The sequence below is a fragment of the Brassica napus genome, chromosome C8, assembly GCF_020379485.1.
Source record: "Brassica napus cultivar Da-Ae chromosome C8, Da-Ae, whole genome shotgun sequence".
NCBI lineage: Eukaryota > Viridiplantae > Streptophyta > Magnoliopsida > Brassicales > Brassicaceae > Brassica > Brassica napus.
In genome coordinates this window covers 24,905,791-24,925,648 of record NC_063451.1, presented here as the reverse complement: position 1 = coordinate 24,925,648, position 19,858 = coordinate 24,905,791, and the positions used below count along the sequence as shown (strand labels likewise).

Here is a 19,858-nt window from a genome sequence, read left to right as displayed (position 1 = left end):
ATAGCATAAAAAATAGTTTGGGCTGAATTCAGTTCAAAACAAAAAAATTGGACTCAATATTGATAAAAGGGAAAAACGTAACCAATTGTAAATGGTCTGAGAATTTTGGATAGGAGGTTACATATTGATTAATAAAGGTGGTTACAATTATAAAATATTTGATTTATTTTTTAAGTTGGACACAACATTAATCAATTGGTCATGATGCTGTTTTAATAGTATTGATTGTGTTGATTCTCATCCGAATCAGGTCATGTTAAGCGATTTCATCCTTTTAATTGGCTTTTAGCGATTTCATCTTATTTACTGATTTTAGATGTGTTTAGTCTGTCGAATTAATCCAATCCGACTTCTGTTTTCCGAACCTGACAGAAACTGCAATCTTTGCTGAAAATTATTTTCCACCAGAAGTGCAAACAAAACACCGAAGACCTGCTCGGCATGATGATAGAGGGGAGAGAGCAACATATCATGTTACTGTCCCAAGCATGTTCAAGGAAATAGGACGACTTAGTGGAAAATTCACGAAGCGGAGACTTACGGACACTGAGCACGCTCATTTGCAAACATATTTGCTCACCAACTGTGAAGATGTTCTACAATATGAGAGGTAAAAATATTTATTCATTTATTGTTAGATTAATATTCAATAAATTTATTTCATATTGATAATATTTTTGTATATAGTGTATATATGGCGGAGTTGCGTATGACTCACAGGCATGCAACAGAAGATGAGCTTCGACAACTTAGAGATAACAGATTTGCTGCGTGGCTTCGTAGTTATGTGAGTCATATATCATATTACCCTATGTAAATGATTAGTTTAAATTTAATATATAAAAACTAATTAATTTTGCAATCATATATGTTTTTTTTTATAGGTGAATGATGGTTTGGCCAGAGGTCTTGTGTTCGATGATTGGATACGCGAATTTGTGCAGGGACCAAACTATGTGGTCAAATCATATCCTAAATTTTGTACGCGAGGATATGCATTCACAAGGAAAAGTCATTCTAAGACAACATATGCTGGTGTAGTGTTTGTTTACTGATCCTAGTAAAACTCTTGTATCATCAACTTGACCCCTGTGAAAAACATTTTTCCCTCCGCCACTGCTGGCAGCCAAATGATAACTTTGGCCTAACAGATTCTGTTTTTGTATAGTATCATTCTTCTTAACATGCAAACCTGAAACTTTCCTTAGCTTCACGAGTTTATTAAAAAATGTTTTAATTATTGTGATGTGTGTTAGGCCGCATCAAGCTTATTTAACTATTTACACAGGTACTCCTCCGGTTCTATATGATTCAAATCTCAGCCTGCATGATCATCATTCTCATGCTCATAATTATTCTAAGACCATGATTAACCTGGAGTTCTTAGAGTGGAGTTCTTAGCGGAAGTTAAGAAACTTTTTCTTAACTTTTAACTAAAAAAATTAAGAGCGGTTTTTAAAGTCCTTATTTAAGAACCGGTTCTTAAAGTCCTTATTTAAGAACCGGTTCTTAACTTTTTTAGTTAAAAGTTAAGAAACAGTTTCTTAACTTCCGCTAAGAACCTCATCCTAAGAACCCGGGGTTAATCATGCTCTAAATACTTTTTTTCAATTATGACTAGTAGTATTTTATTATACTAGGATATTTTAAGATTTTTCCTCCTAGTGATGTTAAGCATGGAGGGGACATTTTAATATTCTTCTCATCCCAATCTCTAATATTTAAAAGCAGCAATTAGTGAGATTCGTACGCACGTTTTACATTTAAATAGGAGAGTTATTGGTCTGTCTCCAAAGACCAGTTCAAACGTTCAATTACTGGAAAGGGAAATGTCAAGATTCTTACTTCTGATCATGACAGTCAAAACTGTTGAACCAGATTCTTAAGAAAAAATCTCTTATATACTGACAAATCAGAGACTGCCATGTGGAAAAATAGTTAATAAAATTATGAGAAAAAATCATTTAAACAAAATAATGCTTAAAATAGGAACCGTATCAATATTATTAAAACATGATCATTGTTAACAATCGTCTTCCCTTATACCTGGAATATTACTTATTTTGCCATCGTGTTTTCGAATGACTGTTTGCTCTTCATTAGGTTTTAGATAATCATATCTTATTTGTCGTATACGATTATCAACCACTCACATAACTTCTCTCCTCTCACATCAATTCTTTGTGTAAGAACTTCTATTTTAACATTACACTAGATTCTGATCCGCCCTTAAATTTTTTGCTTTAAATTTTTTAACAAATTTAATTTTTATATTTGTGTTTTTTCAATCATATGTCAATAATGTAACTGCTTAAATTAATTACATGAAGTAACGTGTTATATTCATCAATTAAAAGGTTGAAATTATTAAATAGCATAAAAAATAGTTTGGGCTGAATTCAGTTCAAAACAAAAAAAATTGGACTCAATATTGATAAAAGGGAAAAACGTAACCAATTGTAAATGGTCTGAGAATTTTGGATAGGAGGTTACATCTAATCTATTAAAACAGAAGTACAAATAAGATATAACCCTAAATTTTTCTAAATAATTACAAATGAATGCCACTGCTTCTTAAACTAAAAATTAAATCTCGGGAAGGCCTCCACTGCTGGATATCGTTGACTTGAAGCCCATTACCTATATAATGATCAACCATAATAATGGGGCCGAAATAGATCATATCTTATACTGAAAAACATATTTCAACTTATAGTCCAAATGCACATACGTATGATTATGAGAACAATTTCGACTTTTGATTATGATCCTTACAAGTTCAACCTGATACACAATATTTAACTTAGGATATTGATGACCTCCGTACATTACAAATATGATGTTGGTATCATGTTCTCTTAGAAGGTAGAAACTGGTCCTCTTTATTCTCTTTTGGTCTTTATGTATTTAAATCATTTGGTTTAAGTAACCAACCGGTTCTGTTTTTTGTAATCATTCATTATTTACATACAATTTTGAAAGTAAATAATAATATTAACTATTCAGCCAAAAATCTTGCATATATGTAAACAATAGTTATGTGCCAAATTTATCTTATTAAAAAAAAATACAAATATAGATTCACCATATGATTTATCACTTATTTACAATAGAATGCCACTAAAGTATTAAATAATCTTAAGTTTAAGCTATGAATGTATTTTCCTAATTTAACTAAATCATTTCCTAAATCAAGTTTAGCTAAATTTTCATGTTCAACATATTTCCTAAAACAATTTAGCTAAATTTTAGGAATATTAAAGTTTAAAAACAAATTTAACAATATTATGTAATATTTTTCAAGTATCATATAATTCCACAAATTTAGCTTGTAAGGCCTAAAATATATGTATTTCAAATTTTCTAAAATATATGTTTAACCATTATGGCTATCATTAATTATTTTCAACAATAAAATCTATCTATGCTAAGATTTAAATATTTTCAATTATTTTTAGAACAATATGGAATGTTTATAACCAAATATTTTTATTTTTATATATCCAAATCTCGCTTAAAATATATATATTTCAAAATATTCTAAAAATACATGTTTAACCATTTCAGTTACTATTAATTATTTTCAACAATAAAATCTATCTATACTAAAATTTAAATATTTAATGTTTCTAACCGAATATTCATTTTTAATCTATCTAAATCTCGCCATATGACCCATATTTAATCAAAATATTTAAAATATTATTACATTTGAAAACAATTTCGTATTAAAAGAAATATTACTTGGACATATCAATTGGTCAATATTTGTCGAAGGTATGGCGTACGAGTCAATATTTTTTACAACATGTAAACTATTTAAATTTTGTGTTTATAAACATTTTAAAATATGGTAAACAATTAGATAATATATAAATATAAGTGAAAATAAGTATCCGCGCGGACGCGCGGGTCAAACTCTAGTATTGATTAATAAAGGTGGTTACAATTATAAAATATTTGATTTATTTTTTAAGTTGGACACAACATTAATCAATTGGTCATGATGCTGTTTTAATAGTATTGATTGTGTTGATTCTCATCCGAATCAGGTCATGTTAAGCGATTTCATCCTTTTAATTGGCTTTTAGCGATTTCATCTTATTTACTGATTTTAGATGTGTTTAGTCTGTCGAATTAATCCAATCCGACTTCTGTTTTCCGAACCTGACAGTTGTTCTAAATTACTAAACTACAGTTTCTGGTTAATCTCACCAATTTTCTTCTAAATAATGGTTTGCCTTCAAATTAGGATCTAATACAATCGGATTTACGACATCTCTCCCTTATTTGGAGATTAAGTGAGTTTGATCGTCCGGAAAACCCAGAAATCATCGTCGGATTGAGTTTGAAACGAAACGGCGGCAGTGAAAAGTCGATGAATAGCGGTGGTGCCCTTATCTTTCATCTTTAAACACGTGTTGCTAAACGTGTACGTATAATCTTGTGTTTCAGTTATAGGGCCTTTAGAGTTCGGCTTTGTATTTAACATTTATGTATTTTAACTTTAAAGGCTTCAATATAAATGAATAATTTTTTTTTAATAGTTGTCGACGAAAAAAAACAAACATATAATAGAACGTAACATGATCTAAGGCATATAATAGAACGTAACATTGTTATGCGTCCATTGATCTAACACGTGATAGCAAATTCTTGCGTTTGACGTCCTTGGTTTTATAATTAAACATGCAATTGCTTTTTTTAGAAAGCAATTGCAATGCCATTCGATATATAACCATTTTCCCTGTTTTTTCTTTTACTTTTACAAACTACGACCAAACTTTAAAATTGAGATCAACATACATGGTTAAATAAATTGAAAAATCCTCATATTACCAAAATATGGTAAAAAAAAACTTATAATATTTTAACATAGAATTACATCTACACATTTTAATAATACATAGTTAAATCATATACAATTTAAAATACTAAAATATACCTTAAAATTCTCTAATTTCAGAAAAAATAACAAATGATATAAAAAAAATCAATACTAAATACCTAAATTTAACAAAAACTACTTTGGTTTGAAAATTTGGGTGAAAACCAATAAATATTCCAAATATCTCTAATATTTTAATCATTTTGGATTACCGTTGCGGTTTTTATTCTACAGAACCTACAAAATATTTATAGTCATAAATTTACTAATTATGATTATAGTTTTATGGGTTATATCCAAAAATAATTAAATACAAAATCAAGTTATGTATAAATATAAAAATACATAAATTCTAATTTTTATTAAGTATATTTTTGCAACCACAATTAACCCCGTCCTTTCTAAGGGCGGGTCAGAATCTAATCATAAATAATTAGGAAGTTGTTACCTTATTTAACACGTAAGGGCATTTGTTATCATTTTTTTCTACGTTTCCTAATCTTACCTTATATAACACGTTAGGGCTTTTAAGATGGTGATAAGAAGTGTGGATCTACGATCAGACACCGTGACAAGACCCACTGATGCCATGCGCAAAGCAATGGCTAGTGCAGAGGTGGACGATGACATCCTTGGCTACGACCCAACCGCTAGACATCTCGAAGAAGAGATGGCTAAGATGACGGGTAAAGAGGCAGCTCTCTTCGTGCCATCTGGTACAATGGGGAATCTGATATGCGTTATGGTTCACTGCGAAGTGAGAGGCAGCGAGGTGATTCTTGGAGACAACAGTCACATCCATGTTTATGAGAATGGAGGGATATCAACAATCGGTGGCGTGCATCCCAAGACAATCAAGAATGAAGAAGACGGGACGATGGACTTGGGGGATATAGAAGCAGCTATTAGAGACCCTAAAGGAAGCACGTTATCCATCTACAAAGTTGATTTGCTTGGAGAACACACACGCCAAGTAAGTGTCGCTAGCGAGTGTGCAAATATGTTTTTATCAACTAGTCTCTTATGAGGTTTTGATGCAGCTCTGGTGGGAGATGTTTGAGTGCTGAATATACAGATAGAGTTGGAGAGATTGCAAAGAGACATGGTCTGAAGCTTCATATCGATGGAGCTCGCCTCTTTAATGCTTCCATTGTAATATCAATCATCTACTTTATCTCATTTTTTATAACAATCCACAGTATAGTACGTTTGAACTAGGATTGTGACATATAAACACAATTATTATACGAGAGAAATATCTTTAGATAGCATTAAATTAAATTTTTGTTCAAAAATTAGCACACAAAGAAATAAATCACTAAAACAGCATTATATTTTTTTAATATAGATTTATTTTTTATTTAGGTTTGGGTTTAATGGTTAGAATTAAGGCTTAGAGTTTAGGATGTATGGTAATTTAGTGATTTTATTGATTAATAAATGTTTTTTGAGAATTTTTATTTTCGAATGCTATTTTATTATAAGAACTTAAAAATTGCTGTTTATGAGATTTGCCACTTATATAAACCATAGACTAAAATGTTATAATTTTTTCCTTTCTGTAGGCACTTGGAGTTCCAGTCCATAGGCTTGTGGAGGCTGCTGATTCTGTTTCGGTACCGTCTTCTCTCTTTCTAACCTCTAGAAAAGTTTAAATAAAAGATAATGGAGAGATTAGCTCATCATACATGTACATACTATGTTTCAGGTGTGTCTCTCTAAAGGTCTAGGAGCTCCGGTAGGAACTGTAATCGTTGGCTCACATACTTTCATTGAAAAGGCGAAAACGTTAAGGAAAACATTAGGTGGAGGAATGAGACAAATAGGTGTTCTGTGTGCAGCCGCTTTGGTCGCACTCCAAGAGAACCTCCCAAAGCTACAATTTGACCACAAGAAGGCAAAGTTGTTAGCTGGTACGTACACACCACTTATTTACCCTAGCCACCATTATTATTTACCACAATAAGAAATATATTAAAGATAAATTCGATAACTAAATATTTGCAGAAGGTTTGAATCAAATGAAAGGGATTAGAATAAACGTTGCAGCCGTGGAGACCAACATGGTGCGTATTGTCAACAATCAACAATTATTATTATTATTATTTATTATTATTTTTTTGTTAATCAACAATTATGTGTAATGGTTTGTCTCAAAATTCAGATATTCATGGATATGGAGGATGGATCAAAACTTACAGCTGAGAAACTCCGCAAGAGTCTAACGGAGTGTGGCATTCTCGTCCTCCCGGGAAACTCATCCCGGTATGTCTCACATGAACATAGTTTAGTTGTTGTTTTTTTTTTAACATCATAGTTTAGTTGTTTTTAACCTGTATATTTTATAAATATAGAATATTTGACGTGGAATGTGCCTTTTTCAGGATCAGAATGGTTATATACCACCATATAACAAGTGATGTGCATTACACATTGTCTTGCTTACAAGTAATAATATTCATACAATATGTCTCTGTACTTCCCACTTTCTCTCTAACAGTGACACTGATGTTTATATGAATTGATTTTTTTTTCTTTTGGCAGCAAGCAGGGCAAGCGATTCATGAACCAAACCGAAACTAAAACTGGAAGTTGACGAAACCTAAAATGCTCTCTTTTTAAATGTTGTTTATCTAAGTTATTTCAAATAATAAACAATAAGGATTTTGATATATCTATCAATGAAATTGTAACACTATCATTTCCTCCATTTTATAATGATAGTCAAAAATGTTTTTATCTACTAGTGCTAAAAGATAACTTAAGAGCTAAAATTAGAAAAATAGTATTATCTGAACTGATTTTTTTATAATCTCTTTCAATTCAATGTTCTTAGGACTTTCAAAACAGATGTCAATACTAATAAAGTGATGTCACACATGAATCTTGTTGTAGTTCCCACTAGTGACTAAAGTCTAAAACTAACGGTTTCAAGAGCCTTTAAAGTCTTCTTTTCTTTCTTTCTCCTCTTTGTGTTTTTTCAAGAGACGGAAGAACAAACAGAGTTTTTTGGTTATATGTTTCTCTGTTTGAGCCTCATCAACTATGTATGTACACACTAAAAACCAATCTCCTTCCAACTAAATCAGCGCCGCTTCTGGATCTCTTCCTTCACAAGTTCGGTCACCAAATCTATGTTAGGCTCGCTTAACACCTCTTGAAGTGAGCTAAGTTCCTCCATGTTAGCTTTCTTGAGCAGAACTTTTAGATTAGACTTCGTTCCAGCAGGTAATAGACGTTGTTTGGGCAGGTTGAACATGAAGGAAGAAAGGCTTCGATTCTTCTGTGGAGAAGCAGTTGGTGAGCTGAAGGTCCTTTTCCTAATCTGATCAAAACCCATTCAACGCATGCTTTCAACTCAGCAACACTAACTGAAGGCTGTTATCCTCAAGAACAGCAGCAAATTTGTAAGATAGCTGTTAGGAAATACGCGGTCAAATTTTGCGGTAAACCAGAATTTATGGGAGCGGGAAAGAAGCACACACACAAAGTTGTTAACAGAGTTCGGCCAATGTTACCTAGGTCTTCGGACCTGCTACAAATCTTTTATTATCAACCAGAGAAATTTTACAAGCTCACAACTCACACCCCGATCCCAAATACAGTCAAAAATTACGAGTAATTTCTAAAAGAAATTTTTTTTTGAGAAATTTTTTTTTTTTTTTTTTTTTTTTCGTTCTCTCTCTGTTTTCTTGTTTTTGGGATGCCTTTCCTCTTCACCTCAGCTCTCCTTTTATAAGCATGAAGAAGGTGTTTGGTGAGCTCACAATCTTTGACAAAACCAACGTCAACAATTTCAGCTCACCGTCCATGTCGTCACCGTCCATGCCGACCAACACGTAAAACGTGTTTTAACAATCTTCCACTTGAAGACTGATTTCAATTTGTCTTCACACCTTGATCAATGTAGCAAGTATTCCCAACTTGTTACTCCAACAAGCCAAATGAGGTTGCACACAACCTCAGCTTATCATATGGCACGACCTTCGTCAGCATGTCTGCCGGATTCTTGCTTCCTGGAATCTTTTCAAGCACCAACATTTCATCTTCTAGCGCTGATCTGATGAAATGATATCGACGATGTATGTGCTTCGTCCGAGCATGGTAAACCGGATTCTTTGCCAAATCAATGGCACTTTTACTGTCACAGTACAACACACTTTTCCCTTGGTCATGACCTAGCTCTTCTAGAAAAAACTGTAGCCATATCATCTCTTTTGTTGCCTCCGTTACTGCAACATACTCAGCTTCACAGTTTGATAGAGATACAATTTTCTGCAACTTTGAAACCCAACAAATTGCAGTACCGCCAAAGGTGTAGACATACCCGGTTGTGCTCTTTGTACTGTCAACGTTACCTCCATTGTCAGCATCAACATATCCCTGCAATCCCGTCTTAGACTTTGTGAAACATAGCGATAAACTTGGATTTCCTTTTAGATATCTGAAAATCCACTTAACGGCTTTCCAATGTTCCTTTCCTGGATTGCTCATAAATCTGCTGACGACTCCCACTGCATGTGCTTTGTCTGGCCTTGTACATATCATTGCGTACATTCGGCTGCCAATAGCAGAAGCATATGGAACTTTATCCATACATGCCATCTCGTCTTCCGTCTTTGGAGACTGCTCTCTGGATAACCGAAAATGACTTGCCAGAGGAGTACTGACTGGCTTCGCATCATCCATGTTAAACCTCTTGAGGACTTTCTTCACATACTCCTCTTGTGATAACTTAAGACCTTCCTTGCTTCTACTGATTCTCATCCCTAAAATCTGTCTTACTTCTCCAAGGTCTTTCATCGCAAACTCTTCTGAGAGTTTCGTCTTCAAGCTATTGATCTCGTGCAAGTCAGCTCCTACTATCAGCATATCATCGACATATAGGAGCAATATCAAGTATGACTCTTCAACCCTCTTGAAGTAACAACAGTGGTCAGCTTCACACCTCAAGAAACTGACACCTTTAATGTAGCTGTCGAACCGTTTATACCACTGTCTAGGGGCTTGTTTTAAGCCGTACAAACTCCTTTTCAGCTTGCAAACAAGGATTTCCTTCCCTTTGATCTCAAAGCCTTCGGGTTGCTTCATATAAATTTTCTCATCAAAATCACCGTGAAGAAATGCCGTCTTCACATCCATCTGTTGAAGATGCAGATCTTCTTGTTCTACCAGCCCAAGAACCGTTCTGATGGTCACCATCTTGACTACATGAGAGAAGATTTCGGTGTAGTCAATACCTTCTTTTTGGTTGAATCCCTTCAAAGCAAACCTCGCTTTATAGCGCTTACTTCCATCAGGTTCTTCTTTTATTCGGTAGACCCACTTGTTATGCAATGCCTTTTTCTCCTTAGGCAAATCTGCTAATTCCCACGTGTGATTGGATAACAACGAGTCCATCTCGTCATTCATTGCAAGCTCCCACTTGATCGACTCATCAACTTGCATACCTTCCTCATAACATTCAGGCTCGCCTCTGTCTGTGAGCAGAATGTAGTTGAGCGATGGAGAAAATCTTACTGGCTTTCTGATGATTCTACTTGACCGTCGTAACTCCGTGACTGGTGTATATGGGACCACTTCAGAATCATCACTTTCTTCAGCTTCACCACTCTCGTCTTGAGAGATTTCTTCTTCTGCTGTTGCGGTATCCTGTGGCAACTCCGGTGTCAGGATATCTTCTAAGTCAACAGCTTCAGGCTCTTTCCTCTCCGAGCCTTCTCTTAGCTTATCTTTGTACAACACTTCTTCGTTGAACACAACATTCTTGCTGTGGATGATCTTTCGATTTTCATCATCCCAAAACCGGTAACCAAACTCCGTGTTACCATAACCGATGAAGTTATACTTCTTAGACTTCGAGTCAAGTTTACTTCTTGCAGCATCATCAATATGAACATAAGCTAAGCATCCAAACACCTTTAGATAAGAAAGGTTTACTTTCTTTCCGCTCCAAACTTCTTCAGGGATCTTAAATCCCAATGGTACAGACGGTCCTCTGTTTATTAAGAAGGCTGCGGTATTGATTGCATTTGCCCAAAACATCTTTGGCAATTCACAGTGCAATCTCATGCTCCTTGCACGCTCATTCAAGGTTCGGTTCATCCTTTCCGCTATTCCATTCTGTTGAGGCGTTCCAGGAATTATCTTCTCCATCTTGATCCCAATATCAGCGCAATATCTCTTGAACTCGTCGCTGATGTACTCTCTACCATTATCAGACCTTAAACACTTCAACTTGAGATTCGTCTCAGTCTCAACCATGGCTTTCCATATTTTGAAAACCGAAAACACTTCATGCTTGTTCTTCATGAAGTAAACCCACACTTTTCTTGTGGAGTCGTCGATAAAGGTCACATAGTAGTACGAACCTCCCAGTGATGCAACAGGAGCGGGTCCCCACACGTCAGTGTGCACCAGTTCTAACTTCTCATATTTTGGCTCTCTTCCTCCTTTAGAGAAACTAACTCGTTTCTGTTTCCCAAGGATGCAGCTTTCACACATCTGATGATCCACCGTATTCAGATCCGGAAGAGCGCCATTTTCCACCATGAGTTTCATCCCTTTCTCACTCATGTGTCCCAACCTACAATGCCACAACTTGGTCTATTTGGCATTCTCGACAACAGCAACAATGTCTTGATAACTCGTCGTCATATAAAGAGTGTCTCTTTTATGACCTCTAGCCACGACAATGGAACCTTTCTTGACTCTCCAGGCTCCACCACCAAAATTAACATCGTGCCCCATATCATCAAGTTGACCTACTGAGATCAGATTTCACATCAACTTTGGCACATGTCTGACCTTGGTAATCTTCCACACGCGTCCATCTGACATCTTCAGGTTGATATCTCCAATACCAACTATGCCCAAAGGCAATCCATCAGCAAGATATACCTTTCCGTAATTTCCCGCAACATAATTTTCCATGATATTATGGTGCGGTGTGGTGTGGAATGACGCTCATGAGTCAAGCACCCATGAATCGACTGGGCTATCGACATAGGAGATTGACGCTTTGGTGGTATTTTCAGTTGCATCACGAGGTTCAATTTTCCTGGGAGAATCAACAGACACTACCAATGCATCAGCGATTTCACGTGTCACTGCATTGGCTCCGCCTCTAGTGTAGTCTTCCTTCTTCGGTGGTGCTCGGCAATTCTTCGTAATGTGACCTGTCTTTCCACAATTCCAGCACTCTGCAGGCTGTCGGAATTTGGACCGACCCTGTCCATTCCTTGACTTCGATCTGCCATTACTCCGGTTATTTCTATCTGGGTTTCTCCCTCTGTTTTCCACGTTGAAAGCAGAGCTCGTTGATGCCTCCCCAGAGTCTATCCTTCGAACTTCCTCAGCAAGGATACGATCTCTAACATCATTGAATTTGAGCTTTTGAGTGCCCACATAATTACTAACCGCTGCCCTTATTGGCTCCCAACTATTTGGCAGAGACGCTAACAGAATCAGTGCTCGCACTTCATCGTCAAACTCGATTTCAACTGATGACAGTTGGTTGACAATCGTGTTGAACTCGTTCACATGTGCGGCAACCAGGCCACCTTCTTCCATCTTCAAATGGAAGAGTTTCTTCATGAGAAACACCTTATTGTTTGCCGAAGGTTTCTCATACATATTTGAGAGAACTTTCATGAGCCCTTCCGTGGTCTTCTCCTTCGCAACGTTGTGAGAAACGTTTTTCGACAGTGTTAACCTTATAACACCCAGAACTTGTCTGTCAAGGAGCTCCCACTCATCCTGATCCATCTTCTCAGGCTTCTTGCTCAACGATTGATGAAGCTTCTTTCCGTACAGATAATCTTCAATTTACATTCTCCAAAATGCATAATCTGTACCGTCAAATTTCCCGATACTGTGCGCCGAACCGTCTTCGCCTCCCATCGTTTTTAGAACCACCGTGTATTAGAACACCTACGTCGACAAACCGATGTTACCGACTAAATTCACTATTCACAAATTACTGTTCACGTGAATAGTAACTCCGCAAAAAATTTGACCGATCACCGTAACTCAAGCTCTGATACCAGTTGTTAGGAAATATGCGGTCAAATTTTGCGGTAAACCAGAATTTATGGGAGCGGGAAAGAAGCACACACACAAAATTGTTAACGGAGTTCAGCCAATGTTGCCTACGTCTCCGGACCTGCTACAGATCTTTTATTATCAACCAGGGAAATTTTACAAGCTCACAACTCACACTCAGATCCCAAATACACTGAAAAATTACGAGTAATTTCTTAAAGAATATTTTTTGTGAGAATTTTTTTTTTTCCGTTCTCTCTCTGTTTTCTTGTTTTTGGGATGCCTTTCCTCTTCACCTCAGCTCTCCTTTTATAAGCATGAAGAAGGTGTTTGATGAGCTCACAATCTTTGACAAAACCAACGTCAACAATTTCAGCTCACCGTCCATGCCGACCAACACGTAAAACGTGTTTTAACGATAACATCAAAATTACTATGCATCTTCGATGAAAGTGAAGAGCTGCACAGAAGCTCTCTTCGTGTACGTTCCATATCAATGCGTGCCTATATAAAACCATAGCAACGATCCATCATTACCAAGATACCTCGTAGACTACAGGATTTTCAAGTCATACACATTTGATAGGCATCTAAACTTCAAGAAAGAAGAGAAAAGACATATATACCTTTGAGTGTCTTTCCAAAATCCCATCCTTTCCACTAAACTCTTTCCACCTCAAGTTGTCTATTGTATTTTTGCCAGTCGTCTGCTTTCACTACTTCTCTTGCTTCCCAAGCAACAATTTATCATGCGAGATGAGGCAGCCAGTACTTACCCTGTGGGCAGTATAACTCTATAGCAATTTGCCAATGAGGCAGCCAGTACATTCACAGCTTCAGCACAGTTAAATCAAGCATGATATGCCCGAGGAAAAGTCAAGAGAAACTCTCCAGCATGCTGGGACGCAACGGTGCACAGGTGCTCCTGCGGTTTTCAGTTTTGATGGGGAGAGTTGTGTAACCTACAGGAAAGAACATCAAAAGATTAACTTTATGCAATTCACACCGAAACAATGATGATGTCTAAAAAAATGAATTCTTATTTGTAAGCTTCTTATTTGTCTCTGGTTCTCTTTTAACTCATTAAATTTGAAATCATAATCATATTGGTTTTTGTGTAGGGTGCAATTTACAGAGGCCCTACAGAGCCAGGTTCTCGTTTCTATGTTTACCACGGAGTAGACATTGTTGATATTCAGAATCATAATTGTTTTGTTACAAATTAATAGTTTTATATTATTATTTTCTTACGTGTGTATAAATATTACCAATAATTAATATTTCATTAATATTTTATAGAACTATACAATTATAGTGGTCAACTACGTTAAGCTAATAATTTTTGCTAAAAACTAAATGGTGAAGCATATTAACCATGGTGGTCAGATATGATGGTCAGCTATGGTGGTCAATTAAAACGTGAAGTTTGCATATATTGTGGTCAACTACATTAAGCTATTAATTTTGCAAAATAACGACATTCCTTTTAATATGGAAGTTGAGAGATATTGTTGATTAAACATACAATTTGGGTATCGTGATTTCTGCATATATTCTGTATCCATTTCAATAACTAAATTATAGCAATTGAAGTTTGTTTAGACGTTTTATGAAGTATTTTTTAAATAAAAAGATTTTCTGCTGTCTAATTAAAAGAAAATTTGAAAAATACAGAATTTAAGTAAAAGCATATGTTTTAAATAAATCAGTGACATTAGTATGTAAATACTTTTAAAAAAGAAGGACACCTCAAAAAAGGTCTTCTGTTTTAATAGTATAAATATTTTTATTTTTGAATCAATTTTTGTGAAGTCGAATTAGCTAATTCAATTTTAATTATCTATCTAATTAAATATTAACAAAAAGACTGTAACTATAATTTGTTATTTTCGTCAAATAAATAGATATCATTGTTCTGTTTTAATTTTTTTAAAGATATTAATAGTTTTAAACTTAGGTAATACAAATAAATATCATTGTTTTGTTTTAAAAATTTCGTCAAATAAATGAAAATGGAGTGGTTTAGTTTGGACCAATGAATCACGTCCTAGGGCTTACAATACATTATATTTGAGCCGGCCCTGTACTGGTTATAAGCTATAATGAATGCATATTTGTATAGTTTTGGACCAATGGATCAGCAATTTGCCTTAAATTGTAACGAAAGAAGGTACACTACGTAAAGTTTCAAGAGTCTACACATTCGATATGTTTTTCCTGAAGGTGCACCATGTTCACCTGTAGAGATGTTACAGTAGGCTTAAATCAAATGGGTCATTGTTACATTTTAAGCCATTAATTATTATCCAGGCCGGAGAAGGGCCCCATCTAAAGTTTTTCTCAGTGAACCGGCATTACATCGTTATCTATCTCAGCACACTCGTCTTTTGGTAGAATGTATGTTCAGGAGAACGTAGAAGACATAACATCATTTAGAACTAGGATAGGCCAGCCCTACGGGCGGAATTTGATGGATCGGATTTTAGAAAATATATAATTTTGTGTCAATTTCCTTTTATGTTAAGTTGGGTGTAAGTATTATTACGTTGTATACACCAAATTTCAATTCTAATCAAATTTTTAATATTTTTGATGTTTTAATCTTGAATTGTAAGCTTTATAGTGTTTTCATTTTTATAATACTATAAAATACATAAATTGATCGGATTCGATCAAAAGAAAATGAGATCGAGTTTTCTAATACTCTTTTTTTTTGTGAGTGTTTATAAATAGTAGAAAATGAGGTTTTAATTTAGAGAAACTCTCTGTCAAAGTTATTATAGTTGTTTTGGACAATCTTAGTAATTACTATTATAAACAGTTGTTTATTTTGGTATTTATGTTAAAATGAGGTTTTAAAAGGTTGCTTGAATTCTAGATGTGGTTTGATTTCATATTATAAAATAGAGTATTCAGTGTTTTCAATGATTTTTTTTATTAGAAAATTTGTCATATATAAATAATTTGATGTTCTATTTAAAATTAAAAATATATGTATTAGTAAATAATTAGAAGATAATTATGTCTGCACGAAACACCTAGTGATTATGTCCGCATGGATTTTTAAATCTGAAAATGGTGCATGTAAAAATTATAATACATGAATCTAAAAATTCTCCATGTATAATTGTCTTCAGCCAAGTTGTTCCCAGAGGTTAGCTGCTCAGGATGGAAAGGTTGACGGTAAGTTCCCCTACGGACTTCATTGATAACAGTGGGCTCGAGATCAATAAATAGAGCTCTGGGAACATGTTTTCCGGCACCAGTTTCTTAGTCAAAGATACGATCAAGTGCTCGTTACCCCAAAAAAAATACCTTCAAATCCACAGGGAATAGAAAAATTATGTGCGAAAGTGAATGATATACCATGGATTTCACTCATTTTTAGTCATGGTATGTAAGTGTTTTAAGATATATTTATCATGTTTTAGAGTCTTTTCAAAAAAATTACAGGTTCAGTTACTTGATAGAAGGAAATGATGATTTTGGGACACTTTGGAGTACTTTTACGCGTAGAGAATCGATCGATGCTTGAAGAGCAATATCGATCGACCGGAGCCAATTAAAATCAATCGACAGCCATTCAGCGTCATCAATCGACAGCCGTTCAGCGTCATCAATCGACAGCCGTTCAGCGTCATCGATCGATATTGGATCACTCGAAGATTAATCACGAAATTTGAAGACTTCATTCCCATAAAGTTTATTAATTGCAACCTAAGCTCTTAGCCGTCTGTGAGGCTATATGTACTAGGGTTTTTTTTTATCATTTTAGAGGCAGACTGGCCAAAAGACCTAGTGTGGAGAAGAAGCATTTTGGCTACCATTAGAAGAGCTTAGGATTGGAGAGATAGATCTGAGACCGCATAACAGAGAAGATCTTGAACTCCTTTATTTCTATTACTCTTACTTTCTGTGTTCAATATTTCATTTGAGTTTTATTCAAACCATCATGACTTTGTCTCTCATGAATATGTCTGAGTAAACCCAATTGTGAGATTTAGGTTTCTCATAAAGGTTGAAAGTATGTGCTGCTAATAAGACTGTTAAAAAGGTGTTTTGATTGTTCTTTCATGCTTGTTGAGCTTAATGCTAAAATTAAAATTTATCACCCTCATTTAAGATCTTAGGATTAATTGAGATAACCAACCGTTACCCTCAATACCTGAAATAGCCAGCGTGATCTAACTGACTAGATAACAACGAGAGTTGGTCTAGAAGGTTAGAGAACAACTTCAAACCCGCTCGCAAAGCTTGCTAGAAGAACCGTCGATCAACGCGACTATCGTTGTATCGATCGATTGTTTGAAACGTGTATCGAACGATGTGCATAAAGTCACATCGATCGACTCTTTCTCGAGATCAAAAGACGATAGTTAAGATCTGAGATCTAGTAATGAAAACCTATCTGGTTTTGCCATTGTTTGAGGTCTAAAACCGTCAAACCCTTTAAGTCTGAACTAAGTTTCATGCTTTTCATACCTGAGAATTTGCCTAAGTCTAGCGGTTTTTCCATCCTTAAAACAACTTCAACATAAACCGCTGAACAATTGTCTTGTTCGACTTATCATTCACTGCTTTTAAACAATTAAACCTCTTACTCCATCTTTATTTCTAATCCCTTAGATCTGTTGATTAATCCTAGAGTCCTTGTGGATTCGATCCCTAAGTACTGCATCTGAACCTCTTATTTGAGAGAGTAATTCACTCCTTAGGGTAATTTGAATGATATCAAATTTAATTTAGAATTTAGTATAGACTTTTTACGAAAAACTTGCTAAGTTTTATTTCTTTCCCTGTCTACGCAGACACTAAGAATGGAGAACATAGAACTCGGCCGAGCATCGATCGACGAAGATGTAATGTTATCGAGCGACGTAGAGACCGAAGAATCGACTGACACGGAGCTCCCGACATCGATCGACACCACCCAGCCGGAAGCAGGTAAGTCTTCTCTTACCGAGCTTATTAGTAAGGAAGTAGTCCAAACTGAACAAATAGGTCAATTGAGCAATGAGACTAGCCAAACTAAACAGGGGACTGAAATCCCTGTTAAGATAAATCCCACCTTGATAAAAGGTGAAGAGATAAGATTTCCTTTGCAAGACTACCTAGACCCTGGTAGAACCTATTCCAATAGGTCCGCTATTAAAATACCAGGAGATGATACCAAGAAATCTAAGTTCAACGCAGATTACTACTGTATGGTTCGTCGAAACCCATTCTGTGGATCTCTCTCTGAGCACCCGCAAGATCACATCGAAGGTTTGGAAGAATTAATCCCAGACGAATACAATCGTTACAAACTATTCTCATTTTCCCTAGAGGGAGAAGCTCTCAGATGGCTAAACTGTTTAGCAACATGATCCCTTACTTGTTGGGAAGAGATTAGAAACGCCTTCCTTAAGAAATTTTTCGATGATGATCGCTATTGGGAAGTAAGGAGACAAATCTTTACATTCCGCCAAGATCCACCTGAATCGTTTAAAAACGCATGGGGAAGATTCAGGAGCTATGAACTTGAATGTCCCCACCATGGTTATTCAGAACCACAACTCCTAAACATCTTCTATGGAGGTGTTAACTTGAGCTACAAAACTACACTTGACACGGCGAGTGAAGGAAATTTCGTAACTAGGAGTCCCGGAGATGCTAGACGCCTTATCGAAAATGTAGCAGCGGGAAAATCCTATGAAAAGATGGATGAAGAAATAGGAAATTTGTTAAATTCAGAAGATAATTCAGATTTGGTAGAGATCAAAAATTCCCTCAATTCGCTCCACTCTTTTCTTCATAATCAACACCGATCTGATACAGCCTAGATCGAAAATGATGTCTTGTCTGATATGAAAAATCAATTAGAAGAAGAGACAAGCTATTCAGACCCCTATCCCGTGTTTAACATTGATAGTTTCACCCAAGCCTATCACATTGCTGTGAAATCACGCACTGGAAAGGAAAAGTTCAATATCAGACAAGCACTTACTGGCAACCATAAAACAAAGTCAGATTTTTACGGAAAAATAAATATGGTTTACGGAAAGTTAATGGAGAAAGCAGATTCTTTGAGTGAACTTTTCCGAAAATTAGAAAGTCAAGTAGCTGAAATTGCGACTGCCATTAAAAGAGAAACATGACGTCTTCCCGGGAGAACTGATTTAAACTCGAGACGTCAAGTCAGTGCCGTAATGTTGCGTAGCGGAAAACATCTCGCGACAAACACGAAGAACAACACCGAAATTGGCAATTCTGCCAATGCTGATGAAACAGGCAAGAGCAATTCTCAGCCTACACTTCTTGATGACCCTGACCCAAAACCTTCTCGCGAAAACAGGAAGTCTACCGCTGAAAAAAATGAGGAAAAGACTATAGACTTAGAAGTAGAAGACGATTCGGAAATTGAGGCCGAAATCGATCGACAGTATGGTAACCACGTCGATCGACTGGTGAATCCTGTCGTCAATCAACATTCAGATAACCCTATCGATCGACGTTCTACTCAACCCGAACCAACGATTGAAAGAGTCTATAGAACCCTACCCCCTTTTCCTCCTAAAACGCAGACTAAGAAATCATTAGAAAAGGTGATCTGCAAGAAAGCATTGGATAGAATTACTGTGGAAATGTCCCTTAGTTATGCTATGAAAATAGCACCTTCGATAAAGAATTATGTGAAGGATATGACGTCTCCAAATTATCCAACTGCGGAACAAAGCGTGATGATGGTGTCAGAGGAAGTAAGTGCCATGATTCATGGAGAAACTTCAACTAAGAGGCCTGATCCTGGTAGTTTCGTCCTAGATTGCAATATACAGAACACACGTTTTCCTCGATCACTATGTGATCTTGGCTCTAGCGTAAATCTTACGCCTTACTCCGTTGCAGTAACCTTGGGATATAACGAGTTTATGTCAACTCTGATAACCT

General features: G+C 35.7%; 1 pseudogene; it reads left to right on the top strand.

Annotated features, from left to right (window-relative positions):
• Nucleotides 1–927: 927 nt before the first annotated feature.
• LOC106374179 lies at nt 928–7,408 on the top strand (annotated as a pseudogene).
• The last annotated feature ends 12,450 nt before the right edge of the window (nt 7,409–19,858 follow it).